Raw genomic sequence first — 15582 nt, 5'->3', positions numbered from 1 at the left:
CTCGGACCCATATAAAGAGGTTGTAAGAAATTAGTCAGGAGAGAATTTGGGATCTAAATCCTGATAAAGTAATTTTTTAAGTCAAGCATGAAATGAGCTGCTGGTAGATACACAGCGGTCACGCGGAACAGGGAGAGCGCGGCGCAGTTCCTGGCCTGAGGGATCCCCACCGGTTCAATCATATGACCGTCACCCGGCTGTGAGAAATCAATAGTAATTACACAGAAATTAATTAAAGAGGCGCAAGGACGGTGCGGAGCAACATGTGACCGGAATGGTGAGACGCGGTTTGGCTTGTGTCGGTGTGAAAGTGTTTATAGAGCTCCCCTGCCGCTTCATTGCGGATCAAGTGTCGCGGGTACAGTGTAAATGTCAGGCCCGCAGCCGGAGTGGCACTTCATTAATCCGTGCACGCAGTTGGAGTTGTATTTATTCTCCTGGCATCTACAGTTATACGATATTTTATGAAGCGGATTTTATGTAGAATTTTTGGAGTTCTCCTTTAATGGTTTATGATGTTTGAGTGTCAGGTGTATTTATTGGGCCCCTGGTGGTAGGCAGTGGTATGGCAGCACATAGGTGCGGCTGAGATGATATGATCCTGGTCACGAAGGAGTTAATCTGCTTTAATAAACTCTACAAATGTCGCTCAGTGACGCATAACGAGCACATTCCCCCGATCACCTTCCATGTACAAAGTCAACACCGGCTCTCATTATGTGCTCACAGCTAATTGGCGCTGGAATTAACAACTCTGTATCAGCACATTTACCAGCAGCGTGAAACAATGTCATGTTGTCTGCACAAGCGGGGGGGCAGCTGTCAGTGAGGAGTGTGCAGAGCGGGAGAGGGGTATAAATATCACACAGAACCTTATATAAAGACATAAACGGTATATAACAGTGGGTCATTACTTATCCTGTACTGATCCTGAGTTACATCCTGTATTATACTCCAGAGCTGCACTCCCTATTCTGCTGGTGGAGTCACTGTGTACATACATTACATTACTTATCCTGTACTGATCCTGAGTTACATCCTGTATTATACTCCAGAGCTGCACTCACTATTCTGCTGGTGTAGTCACTGTGTACATACATTACTTATCCTGTACTGATCCTGAGTTACATCCTGTATTATACTCCAGAGCTGCATTCACTATTCTGCTGGTGCAGTCACTGTGTACATACATTACTTATCCTGTACTGATCCTGAGTTACATCCTGTATTATACTCCAGAGCTGCACTCACTATTCTGCCGGTGGAGTCACTGTGTACATACATTACATTACTTATCCTGTACTGATCCTGAGTTACATCCTGTATTATACTCCAGAGCTGCACTCACTATTCTGCTGGTGCAGTCACTGTGTACATACATTATTTATCCTGTACTGATCCTGAGTTACATCCTGTATTATACTCCAGAGCTGCAGTCACTATTCTGCCGGTGCAGTCACTGTGTACATACATTATTTATCCTGTACTGATCCTGAGTTACATCCTGTATTATACTCCAGAGCTGCAGTCACTATTCTGCTGGTGCAGTCACTGTGTACATACATTACTTATCCTGTACTAATCCTGAGTTACATCCTGTATTATACTCCAGAGCTGCAGTCACTATTCTGCTGGTGCAGTCACTGTGTACATACATTACTTATCCTGTACTGATCCTGAGTTACATCCTGTATTATACTCCAGAGCTGCACTCACTATTCTGCTGGTGCAGTCACTGTGTACATACATTACTTATCCTGTACTGATCCTGAGTTACATCCTGTATTATACTCCAGAGCTGCACTCACTATTCTGCTGGTGCAGTCACTGTGTACATACATTACTTATCCTGTACTAATCCTGAGTTACATCCTGTATTATACTCCAGAGCTGCACTCACTATTCTGCTGGTGCAGTCACTGTGTAGATGCACATTTATATTGTTTTATCCTGAGTTACAGTCTGCGTTATTCTCATGAGCTGCATTCAAACTTCTGCAGGATTCAGAGCTGAAATCTCCCAGCCTCACGGGTCTTTTTCTGGTGATTTGCATTTTGGGGAGTCCCTTCTGTGCACAAGGTGCTGTGGGGTCTCTGTGACCACATTAAGGCAATGACAGATCTGCCGTTCAGGACTCTAGGAAAGCTGGGTGACTTTTCCAGAAGCCCCTGATTTCTGGGCGGTTCTGCCTGGCATTGTCTGATTGTCGCTGCGGCACAATCCAGACTGAAGGGATCAGCGGCTCAGGCAGACTGGGCACCGCTGCTCCAGACGACACATTATGACGCTGCGGCCAGAAGAGCGAGAGAAACCATTCCGTGAGAGACGGATGAATGGAGGAGGGGGGGGAGTGTAATGCTGTGCGGTCCTCTGAGACTGTATCACACATGGCCGGCTTAGATACAGCTCAGGGTGTGCCCTTCCTGATGAGGATGTCGGGGCCGCTGCACATACAGAGTTGCAGATGGCGCTGCTGCATTTCTCCGCACGCAGGACTTAACATTTCCATTTTCCTAACGAGGGCGAAGCTTACGCTCTGCGCTGGCATGTACACGAGATTTCACTAATCTCCTTACAGAGGACGCTAATCGCAGGATTAGATCCCATCATCCGTGTAGCCCTTTCTGCGTCGCGCTCTGTCCCACTTGTCTCACTGCCGGCGGGGACGATCATCCAGAGGTCGCACTTACCTATAGAGCTCGGGCAGCCAGAGACACACAGGAGCGAAAACCCAGCGTGGTGTGAAATAAACCGCACCTTATGGACTACGCCGGAATCGTGTATATATACAGTATAATAAAGCGGACACCAACCGCAACAATGTAATAAGCGCTGCTGCCCATTATATGCTTATTACACGTACGATCGTTTGTCAGCGTCGTTTACCTAATCCTAAAAATCATTGTTTGTCGGCAGCACATCGCATCATGTAACTGAGATACTCTGCTTGCAATAGTACACAGTACTGGGTGCGCCCAGAGAATCAAACTAATAATACCGCCTGGTGACTGCTCCATGAAAATGGTGGTAATCGTGCTTGTTACTGGCAGAAAATCAAATAGGACCTTTACTGTGTGATGTGAGGCCGCCAACGCTACGTTATCTCCAGTCTTATCGCAGTTATATTCTTGTACATAGGAGGCAGTATTATAGTAGTTATATTCTTGTACATAGGAGCAGTATTATAGTAGTTATATTCTTGTACATAGGAGCAGTATTATAGTAGTTCTATTCTTGTACATAGGAGCAGTATTATAGTAGTTATATTCTTGTACATAGGAGCAGTATTATAGTAGTTATATTCTTGTACATAGGAGCAGTATTATAGTAGTTATATTCTTGTACATAGGAGCAGTATTATAGTAGTTATATTCTTGTACATAGAAGGCAGTATTATAGTAGTTATATTCTTGTACATAGGAGGCAGTATTATAGTAGTTATATTCTTGTACATAGGAGGCAGTATTATAGTAGTTATATTCTTGTACATAGGAGCAGTATTATAGTAGTTATATTCTTGTCCATAGGAGCAGTATTATAGTAGTTATATTCTTATACATAGGAGCAGTATTATAGTAGTTATATTCTTGTACATAGGAGGCAGTATTATAGTAGTTATATTCTTGTACATAGGAGCAGTATTATAGTAGTTATATTCTTGTACATAGGAGGCAGTATTATAGTAGTTATATTCTTGTACATAAGAGCAGTATTATAGTAGTTATATTCTTGTACATAGGAGCAGTATTATAGTAGTTATATTCTTGTACATAGGAGCAGTATTATAGTAGTTATAATCTTGTACATAGGAGCAGTATTATAGTAGTTATATTCTTGTACATAAGAGCAGTATTATAGTAGTTATATTCTTGTACATAGGAGCAGTATTATAGTAGTTATATTCTTGTACAGAGGAGCAGTATTATAGTAGTTATATTCTTGTACATAGGAGGCAGTATTATAGTAGTTATATTCTTGTACATAGGAGCAGTATTATAGTAGTTATATTCTTGTACATAGGAGCAGTATTATAGTAGTTATATTCTTGTCCATAGGAGCAGTATTATAGTAGTTATATTCTTGTACATAGGAGGTAGTATTATAGTAGTTATATTCTTGTACATAGGAGCAGTATTATAGTAGTTATATCCTTGTACATACGAGCAGTATTATAGTAGTTATATTCTTGTACATAGGAGCAGTATTATAGTAGTTATATTCTTGTACATAGGAGCAGTATTATAGTAGTTATATTCTTGTACATAGAAGGCAGTATTATAGTAGTTATATTCTTGTACATAGGAGGCAGTATTATAGTAGTTATATTCTTGTACATAGGAGGCAGTATTATAGTAGTTATATTCTTGTACATAGGAGCAGTATTATAGTAGTTATATTCTTGTCCATAGGAGCAGTATTATAGTAGTTATATTCTTATACATAGGAGCAGTATTATAGTAGTTATATTCTTGTACATAGGAGGCAGTATTATAGTAGTTATATTCTTGTACATAGGAGCAGTATTATAGTAGTTATATTCTTGTACATAGGAGGCAGTATTATAGTAGTTATATTCTTGTACATAAGAGCAGTATTATAGTAGTTATATTCTTGTACATAGGAGCAGTATTATAGTAGTTATATTCTTGTACATAGGAGCAGTATTATAGTAGTTATAATCTTGTACATAGGAGCAGTATTATAGTAGTTATATTCTTGTACATAAGAGCAGTATTATAGTAGTTATATTCTTGTACATAGGAGCAGTATTATAGTAGTTATATTCTTGTACAGAGGAGCAGTATTATAGTAGTTATATTCTTGTACATAGGAGGCAGTATTATAGTAGTTATATTCTTGTACATAGGAGCAGTATTATAGTAGTTATATTCTTGTACATAGGAGCAGTATTATAGTAGTTATATTCTTGTCCATAGGAGCAGTATTATAGTAGTTATATTCTTGTACATAGGAGGCAGTATTATAGTAGTTATATTCTTGTACATAGGAGCAGTATTATAGTAGTTATATCCTTGTACATACGAGCAGTATTATAGTAGTTATATTCTTGTACATAGGAGCAGTATTATAGTAGTTATATCCTTGTACATAGGAGGCAGTATTATAGTAGTTATATTCTTTTACATAGGAGCAGTATTATAGTACTTATATTCTTGTATATAGGAGCAGTATTATAGTAGTTATATTCTTTTACATGGGAGGCAGTATTATAGTAGTTATATTCTTGTGTATAGGAGCAGTATTATAGTAGTTATATTCTTGTACATAGAGGTAGTATTATAGTAGTTATATTCTTGTACATAGGAGCAGTATTATAGTAGTTATATTCTTGTACATAGAAGGCAGTATTATAGTAGCTATATTCTTGTACATAGGAGCAGTATTATAGTAGTTATATTCTTGTACATAGAAGGCAGTATTATAGTAGCTATATTCTTGTACATAGGAGCAGTATTATAGTAGTTATATTCTTGTACATAGGAGCAGTATTATAGTAGTTATATTCTTGTACATAGGAGCAGTATTATACTAGTTATATTCCTGTACATAGGAGGCAGTATTATATTAGTTATATTCTTGTACATAGGAGCAGTATTATAGTAGTTATATTCTTGTACATACGAGCAGTATTATAGTAGTTATATTCTTGTACATAGGAGCAGTATTATAGTAGTTATATTCTTGTACATAGAAGGCAGTATTATAGTAGTTATATTCTTGTACATATGAGGTAGTATTATAGTAGTTATATTCTTATACATAGGAGGCAGTATTATAGTAGTTATATTCTTGTACATAGGAGCAGTATTATAGTAGTTATATTCTTGTATATAGGAGCAGTATTATAGTAGTTATATTCTTGTACATAGGAGCAGTATTATAGTAGTTATATTCTTGTACATAGGAGGCAGTATTATAGTAGTTATATTCTTGTACATAGGAGCAGTATTATAGTAGTTATATTCTTGTACATAGAAGGCAGTATTATAGTAGTTATATTCTTGTACATATGAGGTAGTATTATAGTAGTTATATTCTTGTACATAGGAGGCAGTATTATAGTAGTTATATTCTTGTACATAGGAGCAGTATTATAGTAGTTATATTCTTGTATATAGGAGCAGTATTATAGTAGTTATATTCTTGTACATAGGAGCAGTATTATAGTAGTTATATTCTTGTACATAGGAGGCAGTATTATAGTAGTTATATTCTTGTATATAGGAGGCATTATTATAGTAGTTATATTCTTGTATATAGGAGGCAGTATTATAGTAGTTATATTCTTGTACATAGGAGCAGTATTATAGTAATTATATTCTTGTACATAGGAGGCATTATTATAGTAGTTATATTCTTGTATATAGGAGGCAGTATTATAGTAGTTATATTCTTGTACATAGGAGCAGTATTATAGTAGTTATATTCTTGTATATAGGAGCAGTATTATAGTAGTTATATTCCTGTACATAGCAGTATTATGATAGTTATATTGTTGCAGGTATTTGACAGTGTTGTAGTTGTTCTATTATAGTAGTTATATTCTTGTACATAGGAGGTAGTATTATAGCAGTTATATTCTTGTACATAGGAGCAGTATTATAGTAGTTATATTCTTGTAGATAGGAGGCAGTATTATAGTAGTTATATTCTTGTACATAGGAGAAGTATTATAGTAGTTATATTCTTGTACATAGGAGCAGTATTATAGTAGTTATATTCTTGTACATAGGGGGCAGTATTATAGTAGTTATATTCTTGTACATAGGGGCAGTATTATAGTAGTTATATTCTTGTACATAGGAGCAGTATTATAGTAGTTATATTCTTGTACATAGGGGGCAGTATTATAGTAGTTATATTCTTGTACATAGGGGGCAGTATTATAGTAGTTATATTCCTGTCCATAGGAGCAGTATTATAGTAGTTATATTCTTGTACATAGGAGCAGTATTATAGTAGGTATATTCTTGTACATAGGAGCAGTATTATAGTAGTTATATTCTTGTACATATGAGCAGTATTATAGTAGTTATATTCTTGTATATAGGAGCAGTATTATAGTAGTTATATTCTTGTACATAGGAGCAGTATTATAGTAGTTATATTCTTGTACATAGGAGGCAGTATTATAGTAGTTATATTCTTGTACATAGGAGGCAGTATTATAGTAGTTATATTCTTGTACATAGGAGCAGTATTATAGTAGTTATATTCTTGTACATAGGAGGCAGTATTATAGTAGTTATATTCTTGTACATAGGAGCAGTATTATAGTAGTTATATTCTTGTACATAGGAGCAGTATTATAGTAGTTATATCCTTGTACATAGGAGCAGTATTATAGTAGTTATATTCTTGTACATAGGATCAGTATTATAGTAGTTATATTCTTGTACATAGGAGCAGTATTATAGTAGTTATATTCTTGTACATAGGAGCAGTATTATAGAAGTTATATTCTTGTACATAGGAGCAGTATTATAGTAGTTATATTCCTGTACATAGCAGTATTACAGTAGTTATATTCTTCTACATAGGAGCAGTATTATAGTAGTTATATATTCTTGTACATTGGAGCAGTATTATAGTAGTTATATTCTTGTACATAGGAGCAGTATTATAGTAGGTATATTCTTGTACATAGGAGCAGTATTATAGTAGTTATATTCTTGTACATAGGAGCAGTATTATAGTAGTTATATTCTTGTACATAGAAGGCAGTAATATAGTAGTTATATCCTTGTACATAGGAGCAGTATTATAGTAGTTATATTCTTGTACATAGAAGGCAGTATTATAGTAGTTATATTCTTGTACATAGGAGGCAGTATTATAGTAGTTATATTCTTGTACATAGGAGCAGTATTATAGTAGTTATATTCTTGTACATAGAAGGCAGTAATATAGTAGTTATATCCTTGTACATAGGAGCAGTATTATAGTAGTTATATTCTTGTACATAGAAGGCAGTATTATAGTAGTTATATTCTTGTACATAGAAGGCAGTATTATAGTAGTTATATCCTTGTACATAGGAGCAGTATTATAGTAGTTATAATCTTGTACATAGGAGGCAGTATTATAGTAGTTATATTCTTGTACATAGGAGGCAGTATTATAGTAGTTATATTCCTGTACATAGCAGTATTATGATATGCCTCTGTGTCACATATCAGTGATTACAATGTGAATGTTGACACCGCAGTCAGCACAGGATTTCATCTGCCACCTCTGTATTGCATGTATGGAGACATTATTTGGAGGGGGGATTATTTACTCTCGATGCGTCCCCTCCGATGTAATTTCAGGCTGACGTCTTCTTCTGTTAGGTGACATCAGTATTATTAGTAGGAGATTAAATGAGGCATTAATGTTAATTAAATTCTTCTGTAAAATGACTGGCATCGGCGCTCGGAGAACCACTTAATAAAGAGAATTTGACTGGTTTAATGGATTCTCTTTAACCCTTGACCTTCCATCAGGGAATTCTTTGCAAGAGACAACTTCCTGTTGCACTAATGCCGTGTAATAATATCAGTGATTTTTGACCTGTTCATATGAATTGATAATTTTTATCAGTAATCAGCGTGTCCTTGTAGAATAATAATGGGGAGGAGGGGGATGGGGTTGCACAGTTGCTGCAGCTTAGCGTCACTTTTGCCACCTGCAGTACCACTTCTTACCACAGACGGCTGCAAATCCTTCCCCTAAAGACTGATGCAACAGCGCCCCCAGCTATGGGATTCATTTTTTTGAACAGCATTCCCTTTGAAATAACATACCTAGAAATGATTTACGTTCCCCACCCTACAATGCGTTTCTTTTAAGAAAATAGCGCTCCTATCCCTTTAAATGGCGCCGGACCATCTGTAGCATTTCTTTTTCCGTACAGTAATGTCAAGCATTTCTTCGGTCTTTGTTGTACTCAGCAGAAACATGCTGATGACATGTAGAGCTCTGCCTGTAATAAATGGTTCCTCCGCTTCGATGTGACACCCTGATTCATTGGGGCTTTAATCAGAAAGACGCGATTGCCGCGCTGCGGAGTCTTCACTTCTGAGTTTGCATTTTCTGCATTAATGCGTTTTCTGTAAATGCAGCGGCACATGTACAGTGCAGTGCACATCGCCGGACCGTTCAACGAAACTTTCCAGATTCTTCTTTACAGTCCAGTATACGTGTAAAAGGAATAAAAATAAAAAAAATTATTTTGTAAACAAATTTCTTAAAAATAAAAAGTTACTGCAGAGTTAGCACTTTGTGAATTTGAAGGGTACAATTTGGACTATTTTATGCTTCAAGGATTTGTCCACTGTGGTCAACCAGGACCTTACTGGATTTTCCTCCACAGGTCTCCAAGGGCCCAGAGGAGAGTGGGGGCCCTCTGAGACACAACAGGGCAAGCAGCAGGGGACTCGATTTACCAAGGATCAGCACCGGCAAAGTAATGGTGGTATAATGTGACAGCGTTTAAGTGGTGCTGGGGCGGCATGTGTCCAGAGCATGAGCGGTGTATGTGCTGTATGTGAATGCATGTGTTTGGCATGGCGCTTGTGCAGTATTTTTAAATCTTGTGAGAAGTCCTTTGTGTGAGAAGTGCATGTGCGGTATGTTTCCATTATTTGAGAAATTCATGTGCAGTATGTATGCTTGGTGTGAGAAGTGCATGTGCCGTATATTTCCATTATTTGAGAAGCACATGTGCGGCATGTGTCCTTTGTGTAAGAAGCACATGTGCCGTATGTGTCCTTTGTGTAAGAAGCACATGTGCCGTATGTGTCCTTTGTGTAAGAAGCACAAGTGCGGTATGTGTCCTTTGTGTAAGAAGCACAAGTGCGGTATGTGTCCTTTGTGTAAGAAGCACATGTGCCGTATGTGTCCTTTGTGCAAGAAGCACATGTGACGTATGTGTTCTTTGTGTAAGAAGCACATGTGACGTATATGTCCTTTGTGTAAGAAGCACATGTGCCGTATGTGTCCTTTGTGTAAGAAGCACATGTGCCGTATGTGTCCTTTGTGCAAGAAGCACATGTGCCGTATGTGTCCTTTGTGCAAGAAGCACATGTGCCGTATGTGTCCTTTGTGCAAGAAGCACATGTGCCGTATGTGTCCTTTGTGCAAGAAGCACATGTGCCGTATGTGTCCTTTGTGCAAGAAGCACATGTGCCGTATGTGTCCTTTGTGCAAGAAGCACATGTGACGCTAATGAGGTCCCCAATTTGCCCTCCCCCAAAAAGCCGGATTTCTCTATCTTTAGGGCCACTTCATTCACACACAAACCGTTCCCCAAAAGTCAACCCCCTTCCTCCCTCTGCACCCCCAAATCAGAATCTCTGCCAGAACTACTGTATGCTGGCAATGTGAAACTAGCCTTCCGCTTCTCACATAAAGGACACATACGGCACATGTGCTTCTTACACAAAGGACACCTACGGCACATGTGCTTCTTACACAAAGGACACATATGGCACATGTCCTTTGTGTAAGAAGCACATGTGATGTATGTGTCCTTTGTGTAAGAAGCGCATGTGACGTATGTGTCCTTTGTGTAAGAAGCACATGTGACGTATGTGTCCTTTGTGTAAGAAGCACATGTGCCGTATGTGTCCTTTGTGTAAGAAGCACATGTGCCGTATGTGTCCTTTGTGTAAGAAGCACATGTGCCGTATGTGTCCTTTGTGCAAGAAGCACATGTGACATATGTGTCCTTTGTGTAAGAAGCACATGTGGCATATGTGTCCTTTTGTGCAAGAAGCACATGTGCCGTATGTGTCCTTTGTGCAAGAAGCACATGTGACGTATGTGTTCTTTGTGTAAGAAGCACATGTGCCGTATGTGTCCTTTGTGCAAGAAGCACATGTGCCGTATGTGTCCTTTGTGCAAGAAGCACATGTGACGTATGTGTCCTTTGTGTAAGAAGCACATGTGCCGTATGTGTCCTTTATGTGAGAAGCAAATGTGCCGTAGGTGTCCTTTGTGTAAGAAGCACATGTGCCGTAGGTGTCCTTTGTGTAAGAAGCACATGTGCCGTAGGTGTCCTTTGTGTAAGAAGCACATGTGCCGTATATGTCCTTTATGTGAGAAGCGGAAGGCTAGTTTCACATTGCCAGCATACAGTAGTTCTGGCAGAGATTCTGATTTGGGGGTGCAGAGGGAGGAAGGGGGTTGACTTTTGGGGAACGGTTTGTGGTGAATGAAGTGGCCCTAAAGATAGAGAAATCCAGCTTTTTGGGGAGGGCAAATTGGGGACCTCATTAGCCCTCACAGGTCAGAGGTTACTTAAAGCAAAATGGTAAGTGTTCAGAGTGGATCTGGGCAGAAGCTATATAGCGCCTATACAGAGGGGCTCTGATTGACTAAACCAAACCACTGTGACCCCCCCGTTACCTGAATCACAGGTTCTCCTGGTTGGCGTCACAGTCGCGCACCTGTAAATTAAGAATTTGTAGATTTTTTTTAGCTCCCATCACGGCACCTCTCCTAATCCTCCTCCGCCCCCTCAATGTGCACTTTATCCACTTTGGACGACTTGATTTCCATAAAAAAAAAAACAGAATGCAATTAACGAAGAGCCAATTTGGGAAGGGCGTGTTGACTTTTGCATCGGGGTCCAAAAGTTCCCCTTTTAATACATTTGACACAAATCTTGCACGAAATAAAACGACCATCAAAGGAAATTCAGGATTCTCACCCAAAAAAAATCCTTTTACTTCTCTCCATGAAATGAAAATGTCTTGTACTCAACAACCCGGAGTGAGAAACCTGATTTATGTTGAATAATGCATGTGACTTGTAAGATTTCCAGACGCTATTCATATTTAATCAGGTATGAAAATTTAACCAGAGACGCCGCCTCAGACCCTGCTACACCATAATTAGCGTGTTTACTCACAGATGGCGCATTCCGGGGCGCGCGGCCGGGACATTACAATACCCCTAGTAGCGTTCTAATTTTAGGTTTTCCGGTGAAATCGCACCCGAAGGTGTAACAGACTGACGTATGATGTGAGAGGGGAAGATGAGGCAGACGGTATGAAGTGGAGCAGGCATTAATAGCTCAGACGGGTTCTATATTGGCTTGAAATGATCACATTTGCAAAAGTAAGTGCGCCCCTCACTGTGTCTCATTAAGGTGACGTCATTTTTGCCTTTTCACTGCTGGTTCGGCTTCTCGTTTATTATCATGATGTCTTTGCTTTCTATCTATTAACTCCCCGATGAACTTTGGGGGTGGGCAAAGCTGCAGTTTAAAGCATGGAGAGTGACAGAACTCTGAAGAGGCAGGCGGTGGATTCCAGATTACCATAGGCTCCAATAGACAATGTTTGTAAGCTGGAGTCAACACTAGCGTTCAGTAATGACGGGCAACCCCTACCCAAAAATACTGACCCACATGGAATTTATTAACCCCCCCCCCAAATTGGACATCAGATTTCCTGATTGGCTCTTCAAAAGATTCATTACTTTGGAATCGGCTACCGTAATATAATATATTAGGCCATTGCATAAGTATTCATACCCTAATAGTACTTTTCTTTTTTCCTTTTTCTCTCCCTTCATTTTTCAGTACCCTAATATCATGTTTTAGGAAACCCCCCCCACAGACATGTTAAGTGCAAGGTGGTCTCGATGTTAGTAGCTTTGTGGATGGAGTTGCCCTTCAATTTTCTAGTTTTTTACATTTTTGTCCCATTTTTATTTTTTGAGGGTTTGCATTCCGGCTGTGATTTTTTTTTCATAATTGCCCGTTCAGCACATTCACACAATTATGGTATCATGAGCCGCTCCATCTGCGGAATTCGCTGCTACATATGGAGTAGCCCTCGTGATTAGGCCTATTTTCTGGTCGAAGTCCGGAAACCACCACAAAGCTGCTTGTCGTTCCCGGTTCATCTTCTGGAATTTCCGAGATGTGTGATGATGAGCGCCATTCTTATAGGGCTTCATTGTCGATCAGAGGCCGGGATCAGCGCCAAGGCTGGGTAGGATTCCGGGAGGGCTCTTCTAAAAGCCCTCATCCTTCATCACTGCTGCAACCACCTGCAAAGGGTTCATTTCCTTCTTGAGAGATAAAACTTTAATTGCAATCATTTAGAAATTAGCAAGAGATTTTTTATTTTTTTTCCAATGAAAACCTATAATCAGCAATCACAAGCCTGGTTCTGCCCACCCTCTGCTGTTTTCGGCGCCCCGTGCTAGAGCACCCAGGACTGGAGTGGGCCTGTTTCTAAAAAAATATATATATATATATATTTATTTGCATAAGTATTTGCAGTGCCTGAGTTTGGGGTGGTCCTCGAAACCGGATTCCTCGTACACTGTTGAGATGTCACCACATGTTGGCGCTCTCCAGAAGAGATGATAAAGTCTGGTGCAACCCAATGGGAATTAAGCTCAGAGAGTCAGGGTCTTCTTTACTGGAGGAACTCAAGTGCAAAACAATACAGACAGTGCACTGAGCTGGCTTCTCCAGTCTGCTCTCTGGCAGAAGAAGGTTCCACGCTGAGGGTATATCCTGAGCTAGCTCTCCATTTCTCTTAGAAGCCCTGTACCCTGATCAAAGGATGCTGTCCCAGGATCTGTGGTATCCCTGTATCAGCATCTTCTTCTAGTCGCTCACGCAGTCTTGCAGAGTCTCTCTTACTAAGCACTGATCCCTATCTGCGGACCATTAGGGACTGCTCTCCTTATATATAGTTTCTAGCTGAACTAGAACCTTCTAGTGATAGGAGTGGAGAAACTCGGCACAAACAGATACAATGTTACAATTTCCGTCTGTCATCGGAAAATCAATAATCGTCAACAGAAATGATGAAGCAGTTTTTCCAGACATAAATAAGTCTTCAGACATAAACAGAGCTAAACCAGAAGGTCAGCGTGTCTGTCCCCCTCCCCAAATCTTGAGTTGATGGAATTGCATAGTAGCAGTAGGGACAAATGTACCCAAAAGCCCATAGTCCAAATTACCCTTTCTCCAGGGCACTTCATATTGACACACTTTATTTTCTTTTGCAGCGACCATGGCCTGAAATCTTTCATTACCTTGTAGATCCTCTGAAGTTCTGTCAGGTTAGATGGGGAGCATCAATTCAGCTCTTCTCAGGTCTCTCCACAGATATTAGGGTTCAAGTGTGGCCTTTTGCCTGGTCACAGTGAATCTGGTCTCAAAGTCCTATAAGTGCTTTCTGACTAACTCCATGTGGGCTGCCATGTGGCTGTTGCTAAATAATAGTACCTCTGCCATATTGGTAGAGGTTGGCAGAGATGGTTGTTCCTCTGGAAGGTTGTCCCGTCCCTATAGTCTCTGAAGATCCGTCAGAATGACCATTGAGCTCTTGGTCACCTACCTAACCCCTCCTAGTCTACTTGTCTAAGCAGGCTGGGAATCCTCCTGATAGTTACAAACTTTTTTGGAGGCCACTGTATTTTTCGGTACCATAGTAAAATATGATTAAAAAAAAATATGCGTGTGTGTAATACTTTTGGAATGGACTATAACGCAAATTATCAGATTTCAATATTATTTTGTACATGTATTGCCATGACTTACAGTCGTTTCAAAATGCAGAGTTCCAAAAACTCTTCTGTTTTCCTTCGCAGTTTCATGATAAAATTCTGTCTGCCGACAGCTGACACTAGGGGGAGCTCACCACTTTTGCAGCATGCTCTTCAGCTCCCTCTAGTGGTGGCTGCAGGCAGGTAGAATTTCTTCACCGATTTAGAGCTCTGTATCACAAAAATTGGAGGGCCGTTCGTTATAAATTTATATAAAGAAATGAATCAGAGCAAAGTATGGCGCTAAAAACTGTATAATTGTCACAGTTATTGCTGTGAGGAGCCGACAGCAGATCTGATAAAGATCTGTGTGAAAAAACTCATGTTTTATGTGTGAGACAGCAAACATATTTCTGACTTCAATATTGAATTTCTTCCAGGATAAAAATTTCTTCCAGTTCCAGAATTAATATTGGCGGCTTCTGCTTTCTTAAAGGGGTTCTACAGTTTTTTTAAACTGATAATCTATCCTCTGAATAGATCATCAGCATCTGATCAGCGGAGGTCTGACAACTGGGACCCCCGCCGATCAGCTGTTTGAGAAGGCAGCGGCGCTGGCAGTAGTGCCACGGCCTTCTCGCTGTTTACCACAGGCCCAGTGACGTCACGACTAGTATCAATGGCCTGGGCGGGGCTAAGCTCCATTCAAGTGAACATAGCTTAGCCCCGCCCACTCCATTGATACTAGTCTTGACGTCACTGGGCCTGCGGTAAACAGCGAGAAGGCCGCGGCACTACTTCTCAAACAGCTGATCGGCAGGGGTCCCGGGTGTCGGACCCCCGCCGATCAGATGCTGATGATCTATCCAGAGGAAAAACTGCAGAACACCTTTAATTTAACATCACTGTAAACAAATTTAAAAAAAAATATTTAAATAGGAAATTCTGGGGGGAAAAAGGTTAAAATTGGAGACAAAAAGTCACTCTTGGTTTAGTCAAAGACCAAGAGTAGAACAGGAGCCATGTGGACAATAGCAGCTAAAGGCACAGAGCCAGGAACAA

General features: G+C 39.7%; 1 protein-coding gene across 1 annotated transcript in view; it reads left to right on the top strand.

The window, feature by feature from the left end:
* The window catches only part of IGSF11 (immunoglobulin superfamily member 11), a 242843-nt gene that overhangs the window by 196222 nt on the left and 31039 nt on the right, over positions 1–15582 (top strand). The gene's annotated exons all lie outside the window — the stretch shown is intronic.

Source organism: Bufo bufo, chromosome 3, assembly GCF_905171765.1.
Source record: "Bufo bufo chromosome 3, aBufBuf1.1, whole genome shotgun sequence".
Lineage (NCBI taxonomy): Eukaryota > Metazoa > Chordata > Amphibia > Anura > Bufonidae > Bufo > Bufo bufo.
This window is presented reverse-complemented; position numbering and strand designations above follow the sequence as displayed.